Genomic DNA, 24,467 nt, shown 5'->3' on the forward strand with positions numbered 1-24,467 from the left:
TGACATGCAGGCTGTCTTTGCAGAGTTGCGAGGGGACATTGCTCACTTGACCCAGACAGTCTTGTTATTACAACGTCAAGTGGAGGTTTTGTCCCAGGCGGCCCCACCCCAGGCGGCACCTGTGGTACCACCTCCAGCACCTTTGCCCAGAAGGAAATGTTTTGTGGCGATGCCGGAAAAGTTCTGGGGGGACCGGCGGCTGTTTTCTGCGTTCCAGAGCCAGGTGCAGCTTTTTATCAACGCGCAGATGATGCACTTCCCAGGGGATGACCACAAGGTGGCATTTCTGTGCAGTTTATTGGCTGGCCCTGCAGCGTCGTGGGTGGCACCTTACCTGGCCCGGGATGATCCGCTACTCCAGGACTACAATGCTTTTTGTGACTTGCTGCGTCACCAATTTGCGGACCCGGTGCAGGAACAAACGGCCACGCGGGCGCTGAAGCAATTATGCCAGGGTTCGCGCCCCCTGGTGGACTATATGGCTGACTTTAGGTCTCTGGCCGGGCAAGTCCAGTGGAATGAGGCTGCCCTGATCGAGGCCTTTCAAGATGGACTATCCGACACGATGTTGGACGCCTTAGTGCATGAGGTGATGCCCGGCACGTTGGACGGTTTGGAGCGGCATTGCTTGGCAATAGAGGCCAGGCTGTTGGCCAGGGAAGTCCGTCGAGCGGGACGGTCCAACCCCCGTGCATCAGGCGTCCCGCCGACACCTGTTTCGCGGCGGGGGTTGTCAACCGTAAGCACCCCGGCTCCGGTCCCTGCGCCCCGACGTTTTTCACCAGCGCTGCCTCCACGCTTGATGGATCGTGTTGCTGCTGGGGAGCCGATGGACGTAAGTTACGCCCGACCCCGACAGACCCCGGAGGAATGAGGGCGTCGGCGGGCAGCTGGGTTGTGCTTCTATTGTGGGGCCCCGGGACATTTTGCTGTCGTTTGTCCCCACAAGAGGCGGAGCACCGTGGCTGCTGTCGTTCCTGTACCTTACAGCCCTCCCGTGCTTCCCATGGCGTCCCCTGTGCAGTTACAGGAGACAACCCCTGGTGTCCCCGTTCCTGCCCTGAACTCTCCGATGGCGGGGCCTTCGTCTGGATGTCCTCCGTCGCCGGAACGATCGGGAAACGAGGGGGGCCCGGCTTGGTGGCAACACTAGGTCGGGCGGGGATCCCACTTTCGTCTGACTCCACGACTCCCGAATTTGGACCGTCTCGACACCTGACGCTTGCGGTGACCTTGCATATCGCGCAACGGACTCGGACTTACCCCGCGTTGGCCCTTGTGGATTCGGGGGCGACGACGAACTTCTTAGACGAAGCCTTTGCCCAACGTCATTCCTTGCCCCTTTGTCCTGTTACCCCGCCATTAACTGTGGAGACTATCGATGGGCGGGTTTTGTTGGCTGGTCCCATCCGTTTCCAGACCCTGCCGGTGCGGATGTGCATCGGAACTCATGAGGAGGCCCTACAGTTTTATGTTACCAAGGGGCTTCATTTTCCCCTCGTGTTGGGGTTGTCATGGCTGCGTGCACATGACCCACAGGTGGTGTGGTCTCAGAACTTGGTCACCTTCTCCAGTTTGCAGTGCGTGGACCATCACCGACATGTGTGCGCAGCCCACGGCCCAGTAGTTCCCGCGATTCAATTACCCCGTTGCCTCGAGGAATTCGCCGATGTGTTCAACGAAAAAGAGGCGGATCAGCTACCACCACATCGGACGTATGACTGTGCCATTGACCTGCTCCCTGACGCCAAGCTCCCGGCTGGTCGTTTGTACTCCATGTCCGAGCCGGAGCTTGTGGCTCTCAAGGAGTTTGTGGAAAAGAATCTGGCCAAGGGATTTATTCGGCCATCCAAGTCCCCTTTGTCTGCCCCTGTTTTGTTCGTGAAAAAGAAAACAGGCGATCTTCGCCTCTGCTGTGACTATCGCCGCCTTAACGCCATCACAGTGCGGAATAGGTACCCCTTGCCCTTGATCCCTGAACTCATGGACCGGTTGCGGACGGCAACGGTATTCACCAAAATCGATTTGCGCAGTGCGTATAATTTGGTCCGGATGCGGGCCGGGGATGAGTGGAAGACAGCGTTTGGCACGCGTTACGGCCACTTTGAATATACAGTGATGCCATTTGGCCTCACCAACGCCCCGGCCGTGTTTCAACATCTGATGAACGACGTGTTCCGGGACATGTTGGACCAATTTGTGGTGATTTACCTTGATGACATTTTAGTGTATTCCCCGAACCATGCCTTGCATTTGACCCATTTGCGCCGGGTCCTGCTCCGGTTGCGGGAGCAGCAGTTGTATGCCAAGCTGGAGAAGTGCCAATTCTTCCAGACTACCGTCGAATTCCTGGGGCACATTTTATCTCCAGGTGGCATTTCCATGGACCCGAACAAAGTGGCCGCACTTCAGTCTTGGCACCTCCACGACGGGTGAAAGACGTACAACGTCTTTTGGGGTTTGCAAACTACTATCGGGCTTTTGTTCCGGGGTATGCCACGTTAACCACGCCCTTGACTCGGTTGTTACAAAAACAAGTCCCATTTGGTTGGGGGGAGGCGGAACAGCGGGCTTTTGATGCCCTGAAAGCGGCGTTCATGGCGGGACCGCTTCTGCGCCATCCTGATCCCGCTCAGCCGTTTGTGTTAGAAACCGACGCTTCAGATGTAGCGGTTGGCGCAGTGCTTCTCCAAGCCTATCGGCCCGGTGACATGTTGTTTCCGTGTGCCTACTTCTCCCGGAAGCTGTCTCCCTCGGAAAGGAACTATACTATTTGGGAGAAGGAACTTTTAGCGGTGAAGGCCGCCTTTGAGCATTGGCGGCATTACCTGGAGGGGGCCCGTCATCAAATCGAGGTACGGACGGATCACCGGAACCTTGAGTATTTGCAGACGGCCCGGAAATTAAACCAGAGACAGATCCGCTGGTCTTTCTTTTTCGCGCGGTTCAATTTCCGCATCAGGTACACTCCCAGTGCCCAGAACCCCCGAGCGGATGCCTTGTCGCGCAAGCCAGAATACACGCACCCGAAGGAGCTGGCCCCTCTGCAGACAGTGTTACCCCCTGCAGCTTTGGCTGCCACTCAGGACCCAGTAGACTTGCGTCACCGTTTACGGGAGGCGCAGCGTGAGGATGGGTTTGTAGCGCAAAGAGTGCGGGAGTTAACACCCAATTCCCCATGGACGTTTCAAGACGGTCTGCTTCGGTACCGGGGGCAGCTGTATGTTCCCGCCGGCCCAGTGAGAGGGTTGATTATGACCCAGTGTCATGACTGTCCAGTGGCGGGGCATTTTGGTCTGTTTAAAACATTGGAGCTAGTCTCTCGGACATTCTGGTGGCCACGCCTCCAAGACGATGTGCGTTCCTATGTGGCCACCTGTGTCCAGTGTCGTACGGCCAAGGGGGTGACTGGAGCCCCACCGGGATTACGGCAACCTTTGCCCACGCCTGAGAGACCCTGGGGTGCCGTGTCCATTGACTTTGTCACTCATTTGCCTTCCTCTGCTCGTTTCACGGTAGTCATGGTGGTGATGGACATGCTCACCAAGATGGTGCATTTTGTCCCTTGCACTAGGGTGCCCACTGCCCAACTCACGGCTCAAATGTTTATTAGTCACGTGTTTCGGTTACATGGGCTTCCGGATCGAGTGGTCTCTGATAGGGGCACACAATTCACAGCCCGGTTTTGGCGGGAATTGATGTCGGCCCTGAATGTGTCCGTGTGCCTCGCCTCGACGCAGCACCCCCAGACCGATGGCGGTACAGAAAAAGTGATCGGGATATTGGAACAATACCTGCGGTGTGTAGTGGCGGATCGTCAGACGGATTGGTCCCGGTTTATCCCTGTAGCGGAGTTCGCTTTCAACAATTCCCGTCACTCATCGACCCGGCTCACGCCCTTTTTCGCAAATTATGGATTTCACCCTCGCTTCTTTCCCTTGACCCTCCTAGATTCCCCGGTGCCTGCTGCTGAGGACTTTCTCTCAGAGCTGCAGGCGGTTCACGAGATGGTGAAGAGATACCTGAATAAAGCCAAGGAGGACTACAAGAGGGTGGCTGATCGCTCCAGATGGGATGTGCCCCCCTTGGTGGTGGGGGATCAGGTGTGGTTGTCCACGAAATATGTAGCCTCTGAATTACCCCGGCACAAACTAGATCCCCGGTTCCTGGGTCCTTTTCCCGTTGAGCGGGTGATTAATCCGGTGGCTTACCGGCTCACCCTGCCGGACAACTTGCGGGTTCACCCTGTGTTTCACCGTTCGCTGCTAGTCCCTGTCCCTCCCGATTGTCCGCTCCGTCCCAATGTTCCCGTGTTGCCTGCCCCGTGTGTTCGTGATCACCTCCCTGAAGCTATGGTACATGACGTTGTGGATTCCCGTTGGGTGGATGGGTGTTTCCAGTACAAGGTGCAATGGGTAGAGGGGGATCCGGATGATTGCTCCTGGGTGGAAGCGGCGTTGTTGGACGCTCCCGATCTTCTTCGGGCTTTTCACGCCCAGTTCCCTCAGAAACCGCGTCCTCTCCGCTGGCAGGTGGGGAGGGGCCTTCCGCGGGGGAATGGTGTTGTGGTTCAGCCTGGGACCCCTCCGGGAATGGCTGATTTGCTGTCGGCTTCCAGCTCAGAGGGAGAGGCTGAGGACCAGGAGGTGCAGACTGACGAGGAAGCGGAATCCCAGGCTGAAGAAGAAGGACAGCCAGAGTTCCACCAGGGGGAGCTCTCCCCAGCAAGCAGCCTGGATTCCCTGGGGGAAGATGCTCATGACATCATAGATATGCGACACAGGAGAGCTAATCAGAGACGAACTCAATTGGCTAGGTATTTCCAGCATTAGAGGTCACAGCTGGGTTTGGGTGTGGTGCTTGGGAAAGGATAAAAGGCGGCCCCACCCTTCCTGGCTTGTGGAGTTTTATCTTGGAGATTCGTGAGATCTGTCTGTGAACTTTGGTGGCTACAATCCTGGTTTGTGCCTTGGACTATTGAAACCTTGGGGGGGGGTGCCAGCAAGAAGCTTGTGAAATTGACTGGACATCAGGACCCTGTTGTAACGTATTGTAACCTGTCTGCTGTGAAGACAGGTTTTCCTTTGTGCTTATTTTTTCCTGCTATAAAATACTTTTGGATTTTACCAGAGTGTCTGGCTGTTTTTTCAGTGGGTGTGGAGGTCTGGGAAAACCCAGACAGAACAGGCCCAATTTGTGGAAATGGGTGGTGGCAGAGGCAGGGGGTTGGCGCTTCTAAATCCCCCAGCTGTCCACAGGTTCCATAGCTGGGATTTGAACAATGTCCTTATACATTTAAAACCCTGTAGTAATAATAATAATAATAATAATAATTACAATAATAATAATAATAATGATGATGATGATAATAATAATAATGATAATAATGATAATAATAATAATAGCTGTTGTTTTGTTGTTGTTATTTTTATTATTATTAATAATAATAATCATAATAATAATAATAATAATGATAATGATAATAATTAGATTTGCATGCCGGCCCTCTCCAAAGACTTGGAGCGGCTCACAACAAGTAAGTAAAATTGCTTTGACTTGACACTATAGATACAATTCATTCCTTTTCTTGTCTAATACAAGATTGGGATAAATAAATACCCAGACAGTGCCAGTAATCAGCTAGTAATATTATAAATAGGAAGCCAGATATTGGCTTAGCTAAAGTTAAGATAGAGATAACCACCCCTCCACTTTGGATGAGTCTTTGTACATATTGCATATTAAGTGGTCTGATTCCATTCCATTTACTGATATGATATAGCAGTGTAGTTTTGTTTTGTTGTGTGGTATCACAAACTGCTGAATGTTGTTTTGGAATAAGATGGTGCCTATATCTAATAGATCGGTGGTACCCAACTTTTCCGGTTCTGTGGACTGGCACTGGTGGCGTCGTGGGAGATAGGGCATGATTTTACGTATGTGCTCGCCAACTGCACAAATGAAGCTTTGTTGCTTGTGCAGCCCAGTTCCCAATGGGCCATAACCCAGTACCAGGCTGCAGACCAGGGGTTTGGAACCCCCTGTAATAGATACAGTAGTTGTTAATCCCTAATCAGAATTTATATTAATCGTTGTACTGATATTATGCCATGGTTCACATATAAATGTAATCCAAAATGTAGGTTACCTATCACATTAAATGAGATACTGACAAACTTGTGGGTCTATTTCACAGCACATTTTCTCACTAGCATGATATAGAAAATACACAAAAACTATTCTATAAGCTCCAAAATAGGCTTAACAGATTTTTTTTAAATTCCCTTGAAAAATAGGAGATGGAGATCTTAGTTATTCCCATATTCATGACATATGTTTATTCATCTTATAATTAGATTGTTAAGGCTGTAAATTCCCTTCAAATGTAAAAGAAGTCACTGATTGTGCAAAGGCTGCCCAGCACTGCCATAAACCAATAACCAATAAGCCATATTATGACTTTGGGTTATGTATGAACTAAGGTAGATTATTCTAGTCATTTTAAAACATTGGGAACAAGATGCTTTCATCCTCTTCCTCTTGTCTACGTTATGCAAAATTTCATGGCTTACTTTTGCTTTTTTACAAGTGTTATCTCCTATATAGGTCATTCACAAGTTCATCCCTTTAAGGAAGTAAACCATGGTTAGCAGCACCATGCACCATGGTGCAACATTATTTCTGTTCAGGATCCTTGGAAAAACCTGCCTACTTCCTAGAATTCTTCTTGAAACTGTTCAAGCTCGTAGGACTTAAACACTAAGTTCAGAAGCATGAAGCTGGGACTTTCTCACTGCACTTCAAGAGCAACAACTGATGCAATCACTGATAAGAGTTCACTGATGTGTTTTCACTTTCTAAAAAGCAAGAGTGGGGGAAGCAAGTACCATATTTTCCAGAGTATAAGACAAATTCCCCCCCCCAAAAAAGAGGGTGTAAATGTTGGTGCATCTTATACACTGAATACAGTTATTTTTGGCCTCCCCGAAGCCCCGTCCCCACATCCCATTTTTTGGATAAATGGGGCATGCAGAAGATTTGGGAGGTCTGCAGAGTGCTACACAGTTTTTGCGAAAAACGGCAATTTTTTTGCAAAAAATGCATTTTTGCTTTCCCCCACACCCCCAGAAGTACTCTGCAGGCCTCCCAAACCCTCTGCACACCCCATTTTTTGCAAAAACAGGCCCATTTTTCACACTGAGGCGTGCAGAGTGGCCCCAGGGGGGGGCGGTGTGGACAAAATCTTTATTTCCTAATCTCTTTAAAATCTTGGTGCGTCTTATACACCAGTGCATCTTATAGTCTGAAAATACTGTAAGTCTTGCCTCCAACTCTTTAGAAATCGATCAGTAAAAAAATGCTCCCTTGTTTCTGGCAACAAGACAGGGATGGACAGGGATGAAATGGTTCTTTGTGACAAGAGGCCAGAGAAGAATTTCTTCACAAAACATAGACATTATTAACAGAACTCAATATTGCAAGATGTGGTGATGGCCACTTAGTTGCAGCTTAATCCTTTGGGTCCTCTGTCATCCACAATAAAACAAAAACATAGAACTATGCTCATCCCCGGCATACTAACTGCAAAAGGGACCACTTTTTCCATGCTCCCTTGTGGGTTTCCTGAAGGACCTGACGACCCATCGCTGTAAACAGAATACTTCATCTGCCCAAGATGTACAGCTGTGACAACAGGAACAATGTTTAGTTTGGAGAAAGCTTCATTTACATGAGATAGGAAAGGGAAAGAATTTTATTACATTTTTGGAGAAAATTTTGGACAGTCTTCCAGCTTAAAAATCAGTTTTCTGATCCTGCAGAACCACCTTTTCCTGATCCCACTGTCCTCGGTCCATGCAGTTAGTCTGCATTGGTTGCCGATCAATTTCCGGTCACAATTCAAAGTGTTGGTCTTGACCTATAAAGCCCTTCATGGCATCGGACCAGAATATCGCCGGGACCGCCTTCTGCCGCACGAATCCCAGCGACCGGTTAGGTCCCACAGAGTTGGCCTTCTCTGGGTCCCGTCGACTAAACAATGTCGTTTGGCGGGTCCCAGGGGAAGAGCCTTCTCTGTGGCGGCACCGACCCTCTGGAACCAGCTCCTCCCTGAGATTAGAACTGCCCCCACCCTCCTTGCCTTCCGTAAACTCCTTAAAACCCACCTATGCCGTCAGGCATGGGGGAACTAAAGTATCTTCCCCAGGCCTATACTGTTTATGTATGGTATGTTGTGTGCATGTTTTTTTAAAACTATGGGTTTTTAGCTTTCTAATTATTGAATTTGTATTATATATTGTTTTCTGTTACTGTTGTGAGCCGCCCCGAGTCTGCAGAGAGGGGCGGCATACAAATTTAACAAATAAATAAATAAATAAATAAATAAATAAATAAATAAATTTTGGATGATTCAGGAAAGTACGAAAAGCCTCACCCTTAAAGAATTCTGCTGCTTCAGGGATACATAGACAGCACTGAGATTTTTCTAACATAAGTCAACACTTATGCCTGATTTATTTTCTCCATTTACTTTAATGCAAACCCTTTAAGCTTTCTATAGAACTCTCTGTGTTGCCTCTTAAAGGCCTGACTCCAAATAATACTGTTTATATTCCTTGAGGGCTGTTTCTTTTCCTTCTCTCTGAACTGCATTCATTTTCTCTTTATGCAGTATTTTCTTAGCCTATTCACTCATATTTTAGATTTGCGGCTCTCTTTCTCCTAGAGATTTCAGATGAATAACTCCATGTCAGTCTGCAGACTGTTTCTCCTTTGTTTGTGCACAGATCTCAGCTGACTGATTTTTCCCTCTACAGTATTAGCCCTAAAATGATTCAGCTTTTTCCCTGGTCGTCCCACATCATTCTCTTCTCGGACTTCTCTTTTTGGTCTTCTTCAGACAAATTGATGTCTGCTAGGACCAAATTTGCCACCTCCTTCTTCCATACATTCCACTGTCCAATAACATCAGCCACTGAGGTATCAGCAGTCAACAATTTGGGTTTCCTGGAGTCCTTCTGCTTTTGTCTGAGTGCCATTTATCAGCTACCTTTTGATATGTAGGCCAAGTACATATAGACATTTTTGTTTCTATTGGAACGATTGCAAAATCTTACTTCTTGGGAAGGACTTGTACTTTCAGAAACTTGAATTCCTTCCAAAATTTCAAGTCAGAGAAAAAATTCTGCACTTTTCCAGTACAACAACAGACATGCAAAGGAAGAGTTCTCGGGGATGTCTGATGAAAACAAAAGAGAGGACTTTCCTGGTGGCTGCTCCCAGGATTGAAATTCTCTGCCCAAAAGATCAGGCTGTTTGCCTTTCAATCACCTTTCTGCTGGCACACAATATGTTTTTATTTATGTAGTTCTTTTGTGTATAAGTGGGTTTTGGTTGCTGAGTTGAGTTGGTGGTACAGTTGTTTATTATTGTGTTCTTAATGGTCCCTGAATTATTCAATATTGTTTTTATTCTTATTCTTAGAAACACTGAGTGCCATTCATTGGCAGAAACGCATGGTATATAGCCAATAAATAAATAAATGCATTCATAATGTCTGATTTCAAATAATGCAACTCCTCATTTTACCTTTCCCTACAGAGGCATGGAATGTATGGCCTTCCAGATGTTACTAAATTATCTCTCAATAGCTCTGTAAATTTGAGATTCTTGGACTTGTTCAATAGACAAAGGACCACAGCTTTTCTCTGTGTTATAGATAAAGCTCTGGTGGACACAGGCATCTTCTCAGTTACTTGAGCATAATAATTGGTATAATGGAGGAGTTCAAAAAGCCCATTAGTTCTGGAACTAGATGGCAACCAGCAGCTAGAGATTCAACAAAGTTTATAAATCTGATAACCAGAAGCGTAATCTTTTAAATAAAAATGTAAACAGCAAAACAATTCAGCTAAGGTAGGATTCCCAAAAAATTTGAACTACCTACCCCTGGAATATTTTTTCAGCTTGCAGATAATTAAGCTTTTCATTAGCTTCTTAGTCCTTGCTCAACCAAAAATAACTACTAAATAACCCCTTCGGAGTTGTGAATTTCTCTTTCCATTTATGTTACTTTTTTAATGCTAATTTTTAAATAACAACTCTCTGAAATTGTTCTGTATCGGAGATCTACCAGATTTTTTATTCTTTCTATGCTTTTGGGAAATCCTTTCAATTGTAGTCCAGTGCATCTAGACAGCATCAAGATAGGAGAAACTGATTTATAATCACAAGACAAGGAGGAAGCTGAAGTTCAGAGCAAACAACTACTCTCCCCCCCATACACTCAAAAGCAAATTTCTGCAATTACCAACTGCTTTACATCAGATTGTTTTAAAGTGGGAGTAGATTCACGGCTAGGTTTGGACAGCAACTAAACTACATAGTGTGGTTTATAAATCACAAAGGCTAGATTCATATGTTACATTAAGAGACATACTCAAAAAAATTGAATTGTGCTGAAATGAACAGAATGATAATGAAACTTAAAGACAGAGAAGAACCTGAATATTACAGTGTTTGGATGAAATTTTATAATTGGAAAGAAAATGAATATAGCTAAAAAATGAAACAGAATGATCACAAAGTTACGAGACTAGGAGTGATAAAGAAATGAAGTAACCCAGATGACAAAATTAGAATGTAAGAAGGTAGCGCTAATTTTAAAGTGTATACCTATAATTAAAGGATAACGATTATAAACATGTTATAAAAATATTAAAAAGGGGAAGAGACACCAAAGGGTTATAAATATTTAGTAATATATTATCAGTCTGTTGAATATTATAGCTACTATAACTGAAATCACTCAAAGGAAGGCTTAGAAGGAGAAAGAGGAAGTAGTTTAGAGAGAGGAGGAGGGATGGAAAGAGGAAGGAAGGGAGGAGAGAAGGGAAAGAAGGTTAAAGGAAGAATTGGAGAGAGTGGGAAGGGAGTGAGAGGGCAAACAGGTATATAGATTGATAAGCAATCAGCATGATATAGCTGTACATATTGTAATACAAGAGATTAGATAGAATTATATAATTAAATATGCTATTGATATTTTGTCTTTTAAGGCATATGCATTGATATATGGATGGATGTAGAGTTAAAAAAAATAAAATGTTTTTTTAAAAAGAGAGAAAGCTAAACAAACCATGCAAAGGATTAGCTTTAAAATTAGAATCTTGAAAAGTTTGGGTCATGGCACCATTTAACTGTGAGTATGAAGCCATCGGTTGCACCTCAGGTTGGCTTATTGTTTCACTGATTTACCTGTTTATTTTATTTATTATTTTATTATTTAGATTTGTATGCCGCCCCTCTCCACAGACTCCTGCCTTGCTCTCTTGCCTTAGCTGTCTCTTTGGGCAATGAGGGCAGAAATATTTCCCCGATTCCGAGGCTCTGAAAAATTTATACAGGCAACAAAACGGTTGATTTTCTTTGGTTTTTTTTTAAATATTTCTTTGTTTTTAACTATATGAACTTTGGCCTCTTAAAATGTTAACTCTTAAAATGTTATCAATGCAAGAATTAATACATGCACCTTGCTTTTCTGCTGAGTGTAATTTAACTTCAAGTGTTAACCTTCTACATAACATAGAAACATAGAAGTCTGACGGCAGAAAAAGACCTCCTGGTCCATCTAGTCTGCCCTTATACTATTTTCTGTATTTTATCTTAGGATGGATATATGTTTATCCCAGGCATGTTTAAATTCAGTTACTGTGGATTTATCTGCCACGTCTGCTGGAAGTTTGTTCCAAGGATCTACTACTCTTTCAGTAAAATAATATTTTCTCATGTTGCTTTTGATCTTTCCCCCAACTAACTTCAGATTGTGTCCCCTTGTTCTTGTGTTCACTTTCCTATTAAAAACACTTCCCTCCTGGACCTTATTTAACCCTTTAATATATTTAAATGTTTCGATCATGTCCCCCCTTTTCCTTCTGTCCTCCAGACTATACAGATTGAGTTCATTAAGTCTTTCCTGATACGTTTTATGCTTAAGACCTTCCACCATTCTTGTAGCCTGTCTTTGGACCCGTTCAATTTTGTCAATGTCTTTTTGTAGGTGAGATCTCCAGAACTGAACACAGTATTCCAAATGTGGTCTCACCAGCATTCTATATAGCGGGATCATAATCTCCCTCTTCCTGCTTGTTATACCTCTAGCTATGCAGCCAAGCATCCTACTTGCTTTCCCTACCGCCTGACTGCACTGTTCACCCATTTTGAGACTGTCAGAAATCACTACCCCTAAATCCTTTTCTTCTGAAGTTTTTGCTATGATTTCTTCAGATTTACTTGCAACTTTTTAGACCTTGAAACTCATCTAGTAAAAAGCTAGGTGATCCAGATGCCTCCCAAACACCAGTATTATTTCCCACCTGCCCACAATTGATCACAGAGTCAATTCCTTGTCTGCCCACATGCATCCAAGCTGTTCTTCGCACCATAAAAATTGGCAACTTTCTTTATTTTGTTGCTGTTTTTTATTTCCAGGATGCCAAATTCTTCTGCAGCTTGTGTTAGGAAGGGCCTAGGTAGTACAGAACGGTTCTGGCAGAAAACAGATTTTATATAAATATCAGAACTTCGCATTAGCATTTTAAAAAAGGCAGACACAAGATAAAAATAAAGTGTGCATTTCACAGTTACACTGAGAATTTCAGCCAACCCATTATTTGAAGAATGATTTCCCACTCTCGAAGCTGGAAGGCTGTTTTATAGTGAGAAAGCGATTTGATATTTATATGTGCTAATCTTATACTTAAATTGCATCTATTTGCGAACACGCTCGAATCTTTCCTTTAGTGTTTAATCAAAAGAACTTCTCACACTACTAAAGAAAGTAAGAAAAAAAACCCCATCTTGCTCACAAGAAAACTATTTCGGGATGCATTAATTTAGGAAGTCATGCTCCAAACAAAAGATGATGGTATGAAAACAAGCTCAGATATCACCAGGAGGGAAAATGGTCCGCTTCTTTTGCAAGGCTATTTCTTAGTTGTACCAGCCATAAATTTAACTATCCCTTGGTTGTAAGGTGATAAGAAAATGATAGCGTCCAAAGAAAGTGGTGTAAGCTACACCAGATAGAAACTGATTCTTTTTCCTCCCTAGAAACATAGAAGATTGACCGCAGAAAAAAAACCTCATGGTCCATCTAGTCTGCCCTTATACTATTTCCTGTATTTTATCTTAGGATGGATATATGTTTATCCCAGGCATGTTTAAATTCACTTATTGCGGATTTACCAACAACGTCTGCTTGAAGTTTGTTCCAAGCATCTACTACTCTTTCAGTAAAATAATGTTTTCTCGCGTTGCTTCTGATCTTTCCGCCAACTAATCTCAGATTGTGCCCCCTTGTTCTTGTGTTCACTTTCCTATTAACCCTTTAACCCTTTAATCTATTTAAATGTTTTGATCATGTCCCCCCTTTCCCTTCTGTCCTTCAGACTATAAGTCTTTCCTGATAAGTTTTATGCTTAAGACCTTCCACCATTTTTGTAGCCAGTCTTTGGACCCGTTCAATTTTATCAATATCTTTTTGTAGGTGAGGTCTCCAGAACTGAACACAGTATTCCAAATGGGGTCTCACCAACGCTCTATACCACGGGATCACGGTCTCCCTCTTCCTGTTTGTTATACCACTAGCTATGCAGCCAAGCATTCTACTTGCTTTCCCTAGCGCCTAACCCAGTGATGGTGAACCTTTCTTCCCCTGGGTGCCAAAAGAGCGTATGCGTGCTCACACCCATAATTCAATGCCTGTGGAGGGCAAAAACAGCTAATCTAAGCTTCCCTGCCCCCCAGAGCACTCTAGAGGGTGGAAACAGCCTGTTTCCCAACTTCTGGTGGGCCCAGTCGCCTAATGTTTCACCCTCCTCAGCCTCCAAATACTTCCCTGGAGCTGGGAGAGGGTAAAAGTGCCCTCCTTATTATTATTATTATTATTATTATTATTATTATTATTATTATTATTTATTAGATTTGTATGCTGTCCAGGGCGGGGGCGGGGCGGCTTACAACAATAAAACAATGTATAACAAATCTAATAATTTAAAATGACTAAAAAACCCTTATTAAAAAGCAAAAAACATACACACAAACATACCATGCATAAACTGTATAGGCCCAGGGGAGGTGTCTCAATTCCCTCAAGCCTGATGGCAGAGGTGGGTTTTAAGAAGTTTACGAAAGGCAAGGAGGGTGGGGGCAATTCTAATCTCCAGGGGGAGCTGGTTGGCACACACATGCACATTGGAGCTGAGCTACGGCAATGGTTCACATGCCAGCAGATATGGCTCCGCGTGCCACCTCTGGCACCCGTGCCATAGGTTCGCCATCACTGGCCTAACCGCACTGCTCACCCATTTTGAGACTGTCAGAAATCACTACCCCAAATCCTTCTCTTCTGAAGATTTTGCTAACACAAAACTGCAAATACAATACTCAGATTGAGGATCTACATCTACTACATCACAATTTTAAAGTATTGTGTATCAGATATATGCATATGCTTGAACTCTGGTATTATTTTACTTTGTAGTGCAGGAAAGCCTAATCTTGCCATCAACTAGAATAAGGTGGTCCAGTCTGAAAGAGGTAGGAGAGAACTGCTCCTAAAGTTTCAGGTATTCTACTGTCATTTTTAAAACACCACTTTGGAGTGAACCATTTATTATAACTAACGAGGCAGGAAGAAACTGTCTATGTGCGTGATGGGGAAACCTATGGTATGCATGCCACAGGTGGCACACAAACCCCTCTCTGTGGGCATGTGAGCCATCAGCTCAGCTCCACTGTGCATTCGCGCATGTGCCTCCCGCCAGCCAGCTAGTTTTGGGGTCTCTGCCATGCAGGGCATATGCTGGAAACATCTGTGCATGCACAGAGAATTGCATGTGAATTCGCGGGGTCATGTGCACATGTGCAAAGGGAGTGCAGGGCTCACATGGGCAGGGAGTGCGTGCATAAAAATCTAATAAATAAATAAATGTGCAATTCACATGCAGGGACGCATGGAGGGTTGTGTGCACATGCGTGAGGGTCAGGGGCACGCAGGGGATTGCGCATGTAGGCATGGGGATGGCGCACTGCATTATGGGTCGACAACAAAAAGATTAGTCATCACTGGTCTATGTCCTTGATCTTTGCTATGCTTATTTTCTAATTGCAATGAGTTTACATAATGCAATGGGGATTTTTTTCATTAAAATGTCTCACTTACCTGCAGTGTGAACTAGTACAGTCATTTTTCACTGACACGTCAATCTGCCATTTTCAGTTGAGATCTGAGAGAAAAAACAGCACCGTGCTACATGGACTAAAATCCACAAAAGATTGTTTCAAATATTTAAGCAGACATCCTTCCTGTTCACCTAGTATCATAAGTACTGAAACAATGCCAGATGATAGCTCTCCCAAAGTGTATGATTACAAAAATGTCAACATATAAGGACACCAAGAAATATTCAATCACTCAAGCTTATACAAGCATATACCAGCTGGACCTCTCATATTTGGGTTGCAAAAATCTAAATGACCAGAAGAGGAATGCAAAATACAGTGGTACCTCTACTTAAGAACTTAATTTGTTCTGTGACCAGGTTGTTAAATAGAAAAGTTTGTAAGAAGAAACAATTTTTCCCATAGGAATCAATGTAAAAGAAAATAATGTGTGATAACCCATTAGGAAAGAAATAAAAGCTCAGAATTTGGGTGGGAGGAGGAAGAAGAGGAGGAGGATAGTCGCTGCCGAAGGAAGAAGGTGAGATGAGGGGAATAAAAAAAAATCCCAAACTTTAAGGCTTAAAAGAAAAAAAAAGGGGGACTCTGAGATGGTTAGGAGGAGCACGTGCCTCCGTCCGTTCGCTCTGGGCTGCCAAAGCCTCCTTAAGCGCCACCGAAAGGCTCCTCTGGCAGCCCAGAAAAGCCCGAGATGGCCAGGATAAAAGGGGAAATGGCAGGAAACTGGCCGGGCCTTCGTGCTGCTCTCAAATTTCCTGGGAAATGTTTCCGTGCTCAGGTTCTTAACTAGAAAATGGTTCTTAAGAAGAGGCAAAAAAATCTTGAACACCCGGTTCTTATGTAGAAAAGTTCTTAAGTAGAGACGTTCTTAGGTAGAGGTGCCACTGTAGTAGAATATTCTACCTCTCTTTGCCGCCATCTAGAGGTCATCTGGATTTTTGCATCTCATATAGGACCACCTTACCATAAGCTCTATGCTATTGACAGCATTTCCAAAGGCGAAAGGAGACAGAAACAGCTTCACATCATTTATAGCAACTAGATTTGTACATATTGCACAAAGCCAAATTTTACATAATCATTTTTTGTGAATAAGCCAAAGTGGCTGGCTTCACACCCTGAATGTTAAGCCAGAAAATACAATTTATAAATCACAATGATTATATTCACAAAAGATGCTAAGACAAATCCAATTAAGTCACACCATGGAATGGTATTTGAGCCAATGACGAAGTCCATTCCACATGGGCCCATTCCACATCACAGTAGGCTGCCCGAAATCCAAATAAGCTTCACTCAGTGAAGAGCATCTCTTCATCCGCTAGAATAACTGAAAACTGGGAAAGGAATGGGGGGGGGGACGACGACACACAATCAAGGGCTTGTATCACTGAGGGTGGAAGGAATGCATCACAAAATCTGGCAGGCAATGGTTATGGCCTTCTCCGGGTCCCGTCGACTAAACAATGTCATCTGGCGGGACCCAGGGAAAGAGCCTTCTCTGTGGTGGCTCCGACCCTCTGGAATCAGCTCCCTCCAAAGATTAGAACTGCCCCTACCCTCCTTGCCTTTCGTAAACTCCTCAAAACCCACCTCTGTCATCAAGTGTGGGGGAACTAAGACATCTCCCCCTGCCTATGTAGTTTTAGTGCATGATATGACTGTATGTACAGTGGTCCCTCGATTTTCGCGGCTTCAAACTTCGCGTAACACTATACCACGGTTTTTCAAAAAATATTAATTAAAAAATACTCCACATTTTTTTTCCTATACCACGGTTTTTCCCACCCGATGATGTCATACGTCATCACCAAGAGTCACTTCTCTCTCTCTTTCTCTTTCTTTCCTGTCATTCTCTGCTTCAGTCATTTTCTCATTTCTCTTTTTTCTCCCTTTTTCTATCATTTTTCTCTCTCTCTCTACCTTCCACTCTCCCCCCTCTTTCTCCCTCTCTCTTTCTCCCTCTCCCTCTCTGTGAGAACGCCTGCCCCCACCTCTCCTGCAGCCCGCTCGCTGATAGCTGGGACGAAAGTGCTCCCCCTCCCTTTCTCTTCCTTTTTCTCTATCCTTTCTACCTCTTACTCTTTCTTTCTCTCCCTCCTTCATTCAATTTTCTCTCCCTCCCTTTCTCTCTCTTTCCTTTCTCTCCCTCCCTCCCTGTGCCTGCCCTGCGCCACCCAACAGGGACGGACAGCCCCCGATCGTCGGTTCGCCCCCCCCCCCCCTGCAGTGGATCCACGTCCCCAGCCACCGGAGGGAGATCGGGCTGGCGAGGGCGTTGGATCCGCGTCCCCAGCCACCGGAGGGAGATCGGGCTGGTGGGGGCGGCGAATCCACCTCCCCAGCCGGGCGGAGGAAGATCGGGCGGGCGGGGGGCAGCCAAAAATGGTGTTTTTACATCGCGGAAAATCGATTTTCGTGGGAGGTCTTGGAACGTAACTCCCGTGAAAATCGAGGGATCACTGTATGTCTTTTTTATATTGGGGTTCCTTGTTTTTAGATTTTTAAAATGTACAATTGCTATTTTAGATTTTAAATTATTCGATTTGTCAATACATATTGTTCTTTATCACTGTTGTGAGCCGCCCCGAGTCTGCGGAGAGGGGCGGCATACAAATCTAATTAATAATAATAATAATAATAATAATAATAATAATAATAATATCTAACTTAAATTTCTCTTTCTTTTTAATGGTTAGATAAACCTACTGATAACAGGCTTTCCTTATGAAATACATGCAGGTGCTTCTGTACCATGTCCAGGTTTTATCTAGGATTTTGGGTACAGAATGGGTGCTCCTCTAAATTATGACTATGAATGTTTCTAAATGATCCCAATGTTTCTGAATACATGCGAGTGCAAGCATAGCATCCATTTCTAGTAATTGTTTCTTTTATTAGGCTTCCAATCATTATTCTTGGGGGGCGGGGAGGGGGGAGCTGCTTTAAAGAAATGCTTATCCTTTTGCTCTAATGCAGGGGTGTCAAATTCAAGGCCTGGAGACAGGATCCAGCCCTGGTCTGCAAGGCCACCCTGGAAAAAGCAAAGGACCGCCCACAGTGCTTTTGCCAGACAAAATGGGCTTCCGAGCTCCATTTTCGGCTGCCATGGCCTCCTGCAATCCTCTGTCAGTAGAAATGGAGCTTGGGAGGGCTTCATTTTCACTGGCAGAAGGCCATGGCAGCCAAAAATGGAGCTCAAGAGCCCGTTTTCATTGGCAGAGCACTCAGGCCGCCACAGGCGCCCCCGACAGGAGTGACGTTGAGCTGGCCATGCCCATCCCAGCTCCTCAAAGTCAAACACAAGCCTGATGTGGCCTTCAATGAAATCAGGTTTGATACCCATGCTCTAAGGCAGCGGTTCTCAACTTGTGGGTCGCGACTACTTGGGGGGGGGTCAAATGATCCTTTCCAATGGTCTTAGCAACTGAGACACTGCTTCTGTTTGTCTTCAGGCGGGTCCACCCACATGCAAATAGGCTACTGCAAAAAATATACCTGTAGCACGGAAACCTCTGAGCATACGCAGAAGCCAAATTTCAGGCACTGAGCATGCATTACCATATTGTTTTTGCCCTTTTTTTTGGGCAATCTTTTTTAAAAAATTCAGCACGACCACGCAGCGCAGGAAGAAGTGAACCGGCAGCGAAATAAGTTAGAACCCACCCCTGAATTTCCTAATAATTTTATTATTTTATGGTTGGGGGTCACCACAACATGAGGAACTATGTTAAAGAGTCATGGGATTAGGAAAATTGAGAAGTACTGCCTTCTGCTGCACGAATCCCAGCGACCGATTAGGTCCCACAGAGTGGGCCTTCTCCGGGTCCCCCCCAACTCTCTGGAACCAGCCCCCCCCAAATATTAGAACTGCCCCTACCCTCCTTGCCTTTCGTAAACTCCTCAAAACCCACCTTTCTTATCAGGCATGGGGGAACTGAGATATACAATTTATGTATGGTATGTTTGTATGTATGTCTGCTTAATAATGGGGGGTTTTAAATATTTTAAATTGTAACTTATTAGATTTGTCATGAACTGTTTTATTGTGTTGTGAGCCGCCCCGAGTCTACGGAGAGGGGCGGCATACAAATCTAACAAATAAATAAATAAATGAATGAATGAATGAATGAATGAATGAATGAATGAATAAAGAAAGAAAGAAAGAAAGAAAGAAAGAAAGAAAGAAAGAAAGAAAGAAAGAAAGAAAGAAAGAAAGAAAGCATTCCGTAACATTTCTTTTAAACCACTCTAGACATATTCTCAGAGCTAAACTCTTTTAAACTGGAACTGCCTGAAATTGCACTTGAGAGTTTTGGAGAACACTACTGTTGCTCTCATTTTTCTGGGAAACCTTCAGAGTTCAACATCTCAATAGATGTAATTTTTTTTAAAAAAGCTGACAGCTTCCTGTCTATTTTTCATAAACATCTACCTGGTTATTGCCAGCAACGTTGCAAAGCTAGGACTTTTCATCTGCAACACTTCTTATCTGATTATGAAAATGGTATTGTCTCCTCCAGTTCCCACAGGTTAGAGCTTCCAGAAAGGCAACAAGATATTGAAGCACTTAAAAAGTTTTTCCATCAATAACTTCAAACTAGATCCATAGAACTGCACTTTTGAACCACATTTGCTTGATTCGATGGCACTAGCTGCCATTTAGTTACTGTTACAGTTTAGAGAAATTAATGGATGATTAGATTACCAATAACTGCTAGTCATAACATATTTCTTACAATGTCTTTCTCAAACAGTTCGTATTATTTTCTCTGCCAAGCCACCCGTTATAAAGGGCTTTTTAAAAAAAATCAAAACTACAGTGATACCTCGTCTTACAAACGCCTCGTCATACAAACTTTTCGAGATACAAACCCGGGGTTTAAGATTTTTTTGCCTCTTCTTACAAACTATTTTCACCTTACAAACCCATTGCGCCGCCGCTGGGATGCCCCACTTCCGGACTTCCGTTGCCAGCGAAGCACCTGTTTTTGCATTGCTGGGAGCCTCATGAAATCTCAGCATCGCAAAAACACAGAGGTCCAGAGGTGGGGTTTTGAGGACTTCGGTGTTTTTGCGATGCTGCGATTTCATTGATGCTCCTTTTGCTGGGAAACCCCATCTCCGGAGTTCTGTTGCCAGGGAAGCGCTCGTTTTTGTGATGCCGGGATTCCCCTGCTGGGATTCCCCTGCAGCATCGCAAAAACACAGAAGTCTGGAGGTGGGGTTTCCCATGGAAGGGAGCCTCAGGGGAATCCCAGCAGCACAAAAACGGGAGCTTCGGCTGGCAAAAGGGGTGAATTTTGGGCTTGCACGCATTAATCGCTTTTCCATTGATTCCTTTGGGAAACATTGTTTCGTCTTACAAACTTTTCACCTTAAGAACCTCGTCCCGGAACCAATTAAGTTTGCAAGACAAGGTATCACTGTATACTGCTCAAAAAAATAAAGGGAAAACTCAAATAACGCATCCTAGATCTGAATGAAATATTCTCATTGAATACTTTGTTCTGTACAAAGTTGAATGTGCACAACAGCATGTGAAATTGATGGTCAATCAGTGACAACCAGGACAATTTGATTTCACAGAAGTTTGATTTATTTGGAGTTATATTGTGTTGTTTAAGTGCTCCCGTTATTTTTTTTGAGCAGTATAGTTCATTTGATGTCTACCATTCAGTACTGTATTCATAGAATTCATCATATCAGTTCTACAACAATTTGACAAAGCAAAAAGCTTGTTAATGGTTATAAACTTCGCTGAGATCAGAGTTAATAATGTAATCATATAAGAAGTATATATTAAATTTTTCCATAGGAACAGTATTTTAATATTTGGAGGCAACAATGATAAAATGCATACATTTTCTTGCTGTGCCCATTATTAGTCTTCGGAAAAGGGTGGCATACAAGTCTGTTCTGTCGGGCTCTCTGGTAGACTCCCCCCAAAAATTCACAGGTAAAAATTTCAGACACCCACACGTTTGAAAATTCAAAACAATGTTCTTTATAATGAAAATTCACTTAAACTAAGCCCTCTTTTGGTATAGCAAAGAGCACTCGTCTCCAAACAAACTGGTAATTTGTACAAGTCCCTTATCAGTTCTGTGATACTTAGCTTGCAGCTGTGAGGCAATTCACAGTCCTTCTTCTTTCACAAAGCGAAACACACTTTGCTCTGGTTTAGTTTCAAAGCAGGGAAAAATCAGCACACAAAAGGTCAAAGTCAGTAAAGCAGTCAGGAAACACAAGGATCAGATAATCCTCCACAATGGCCAAACCCACAGGCTGCTATTTATAGCAGCCTCACTAATTACCACAACCCCGCCCAACCACAGGTGGCCTCATTTTCTTTGATAATAATCTCTCAGTTGTTGTTGCCTATGCATCGCTCTCTGCATGGCTGTATCATTAACTCTTGTTCTGAATCCAAGGAGGAGCTAGATAATTGATCTCCTTCTGAGCTGTCTGCCACACTCTCCTCCTCCCTGTCACTCATGTCTTCTTGGTCAGAGGAACCTTCATCAGCAGATTCCACCGGGGGGGGGGGGGCAAAACAGGCCTGCAGCATGTGGATGTCTCCCCCACATCCACAGTACTTGGGGCAGGAGCTGGGCCAGAGCTAACCACAACAAAGTCTAGTAACTTATTATTATTATTATTATTATTATTATTATTATTATTATTATTGTTGTTGTTGTTGTTGTTGTTATTATATTATTAGTATTATTATTATTATTATTATTATTATTATTATTATTATTATTATATTTCATTAAGGTGCTCTATGCACCTTCTATTCTGCTTCCAATTCAATCCTTATACTCAGTCTCAAATAAGTACTCCAGAAATTAAAAACAAACTTTTTAATATCCAGAAATTGATCAACCCACTGTATAAGTATACTTTATATTAATCTTCCTTAAGTATATCCTTGCCAGATTTCAACAGTCAGATATTTGAGCAGTGTAAAGACAGTCACCAATTGGCCTTCTACATGTTATTGCAAAATTTTGTCCCAGCATGAAATATTAACAATAGAAGGGATGGTAAATGTTAGCAAACTCATCAGTGAAGTTTCCTTAAGGACCTGGATAAAAGGCAAGATATAATTCTTAAAAAATAAATAAAAATCAATTCATTAACAAAAAAAATAAAGAAACAACAGTTTGTTCTGCTACTCTGTCATAGTGCCTAACAGAATAGATAACGAATTACAAATACTTTTGTGGGTAAAAAAAGAACAAATCCAAAGGTCAATTCTTTGGGAAATTTTGTGTTCCTCTTTCTTCCTTCCTCGTTTCCTTATGTGTCATGTTAATCCTGTTATCCTAAGCCAAAGGTCTGGGAAATGTGCTCAACCCCATGACACAAAATTGAATACTGCTTCCAGGGGTGGGTTCTAATCAGTGATGGCCTGCTACTGGAATGGAAAGGTGCTACATTCCGGTAGCAATTTTGGGGATACGTGTGCAGCTGCACGCCCGACGCCCCTGAACAAGATTTTGTTTCTGCGCATGCACAGCAAGAAAAATCTCATGTGAAGACACTCGCGTGAGTGAGATTTCAGCAATTTTTTTTCAACTTTTTGCTTCGGCGCATGCACGGCACTATAAATATCAGTGAAAATCACCAAAATCATGCCCACATGACCCCTCACAAGATTTTGTTTCTGCACATGCACAGCAAGAGAAATCTCACCTGAAGATGCTTGCGCAAATGAGATTTTGGCAATTTTTTCCAAATTTTTGCTTTGGCGCATGCACATATCAGTGAAAATCATCAAAATCTTGCTCACGCGAACATCTTCACATAAGATTTTGCTTGCTGCTCATGCGCAGGAGCAAAATCTCACACCGATGGGCCCACGAGCACCCACTGGGCATGTGTGTGCCCATGATGGGCGCACAGGGTGCACCGGTAGTGCCAAAGACAGCAGGCCTTCGCTGGTTCTAACTTACCTCGCTGCTGGTTCACTTCCTCCTGGGCCATGTGGCTGTATGTGTATTGCGCACATAGCTGCACTGCATGGGCATGCGCTTTGGGCATGCACAGTGCCAAAAACTCAGGAAAACCAGGAGAAAAGCCAGGAAACAAGCACCCCCCCATTGGAAAAAATTCCAAAAAAATATGGCGGCGTCCACAGACCAGAACTGCCTCCATGACATCATCACAGGTTTACAACTGGTTCTATAGAACTGGTGAGAACCAGGAGGCACCCACCTCTGCTGCTTCCCCTTTAAGAAACAGCTTTAACATACGAAGCTGCTTTTCACCATTATCAGCTAAGATTGAGTTGCAGATAGCAACAGCACTTAGCACTGAGACATATATACTGCTTTATAGTGCTTTAAATCCCTCTCAAAGCGTTTTACAGAATCAGCACATTGCCCCTAACAATTTAGGTCCTCATTTACCCACCTCGGAAGGATGGAAGGCTAAGTCAACCTTGAGCCTGGTGAGATTTGAACTGCCAAATTGAAGGTGGCTCATAGACGGCAGAAGAGGCCTGCAGAACAGCACTCTAACCCATGCGCCACCAAGCCTCTTCTTCTGGCTCAGACATCTTAATTTCAAAGTTTCAGATGATGATTCGTGATACCCTTTTTACACTGCAAAAGGCTATAATCTTATTTTTTTCCTCAGACAAAAGGACATAAATCTCCAATACAGTGATACCTTGTCTTACAAACTTAATTGGTTCCGGACGAGGTTCTTAAGGTGAAAAGTTTGTAAGACGAAACAATGTTTCCCATAGGAATCAATGGAAAAGTGATTAATGCGTACAAGCCCACAATTTGCCAGCCGAAGCGCCCGTTTTTGCGCTGCTGGGATTCCCCTGAGCTCCCCTCCATGGGAAACCCCACCTCCAGACTTCCGTGTGGGAATCCCAGCAGCACAAAAATGGGTGGTTCGCTGGCAACGGAAGTCTAGAGGCGGGGTTTCCCAGCGAGGGGAGCCTCAGGGGAATCCCAGCAGTGCAAAAAAGCGTGCTTCGCTGGCAACGGAAGTCCGGAGGCGGGGCATCCCAGGGGCGGTGGTGGGCTTGTAAGGTGAAAATAGTTTGTAAGAAGAGGCAAAAAAATCTTAAACCCCGGGTTTGTATCTCAAAAAGTTTGTATGACGAGGCGTTTGTAAGACAAGGTATCACTGTATATGCATTCATCAATCAACGTAGAAACATCTGATAACAATGGCAATATTTCTCAATTCTCCTGAGCCGG

General features: G+C 44.1%; 1 protein-coding gene across 7 annotated transcripts in view; it reads right to left on the bottom strand.

The window, feature by feature from the left end:
• The window catches only part of HMBOX1 (homeobox containing 1), a 186,545-nt gene that overhangs the window by 151,214 nt on the left and 10,864 nt on the right, over positions 1-24,467 (bottom strand). Inside the window, exon 2 of one of the 7 annotated variants that reach the window (XM_070734852.1) lies at positions 15,224-15,287. The exons of the other annotated variants lie outside the window; for them this stretch is intronic. The gene's annotated coding sequence lies outside the window, so the exon portion shown is untranslated. The remainder of the gene's footprint in view (positions 1-15,223; positions 15,288-24,467) is intronic. 7 annotated transcript variants of the gene reach the window in all.

The sequence above is a fragment of the Erythrolamprus reginae genome, chromosome 1 (genome assembly GCF_031021105.1).
Source record: "Erythrolamprus reginae isolate rEryReg1 chromosome 1, rEryReg1.hap1, whole genome shotgun sequence".
NCBI lineage: Eukaryota > Metazoa > Chordata > Lepidosauria > Squamata > Dipsadidae > Erythrolamprus > Erythrolamprus reginae.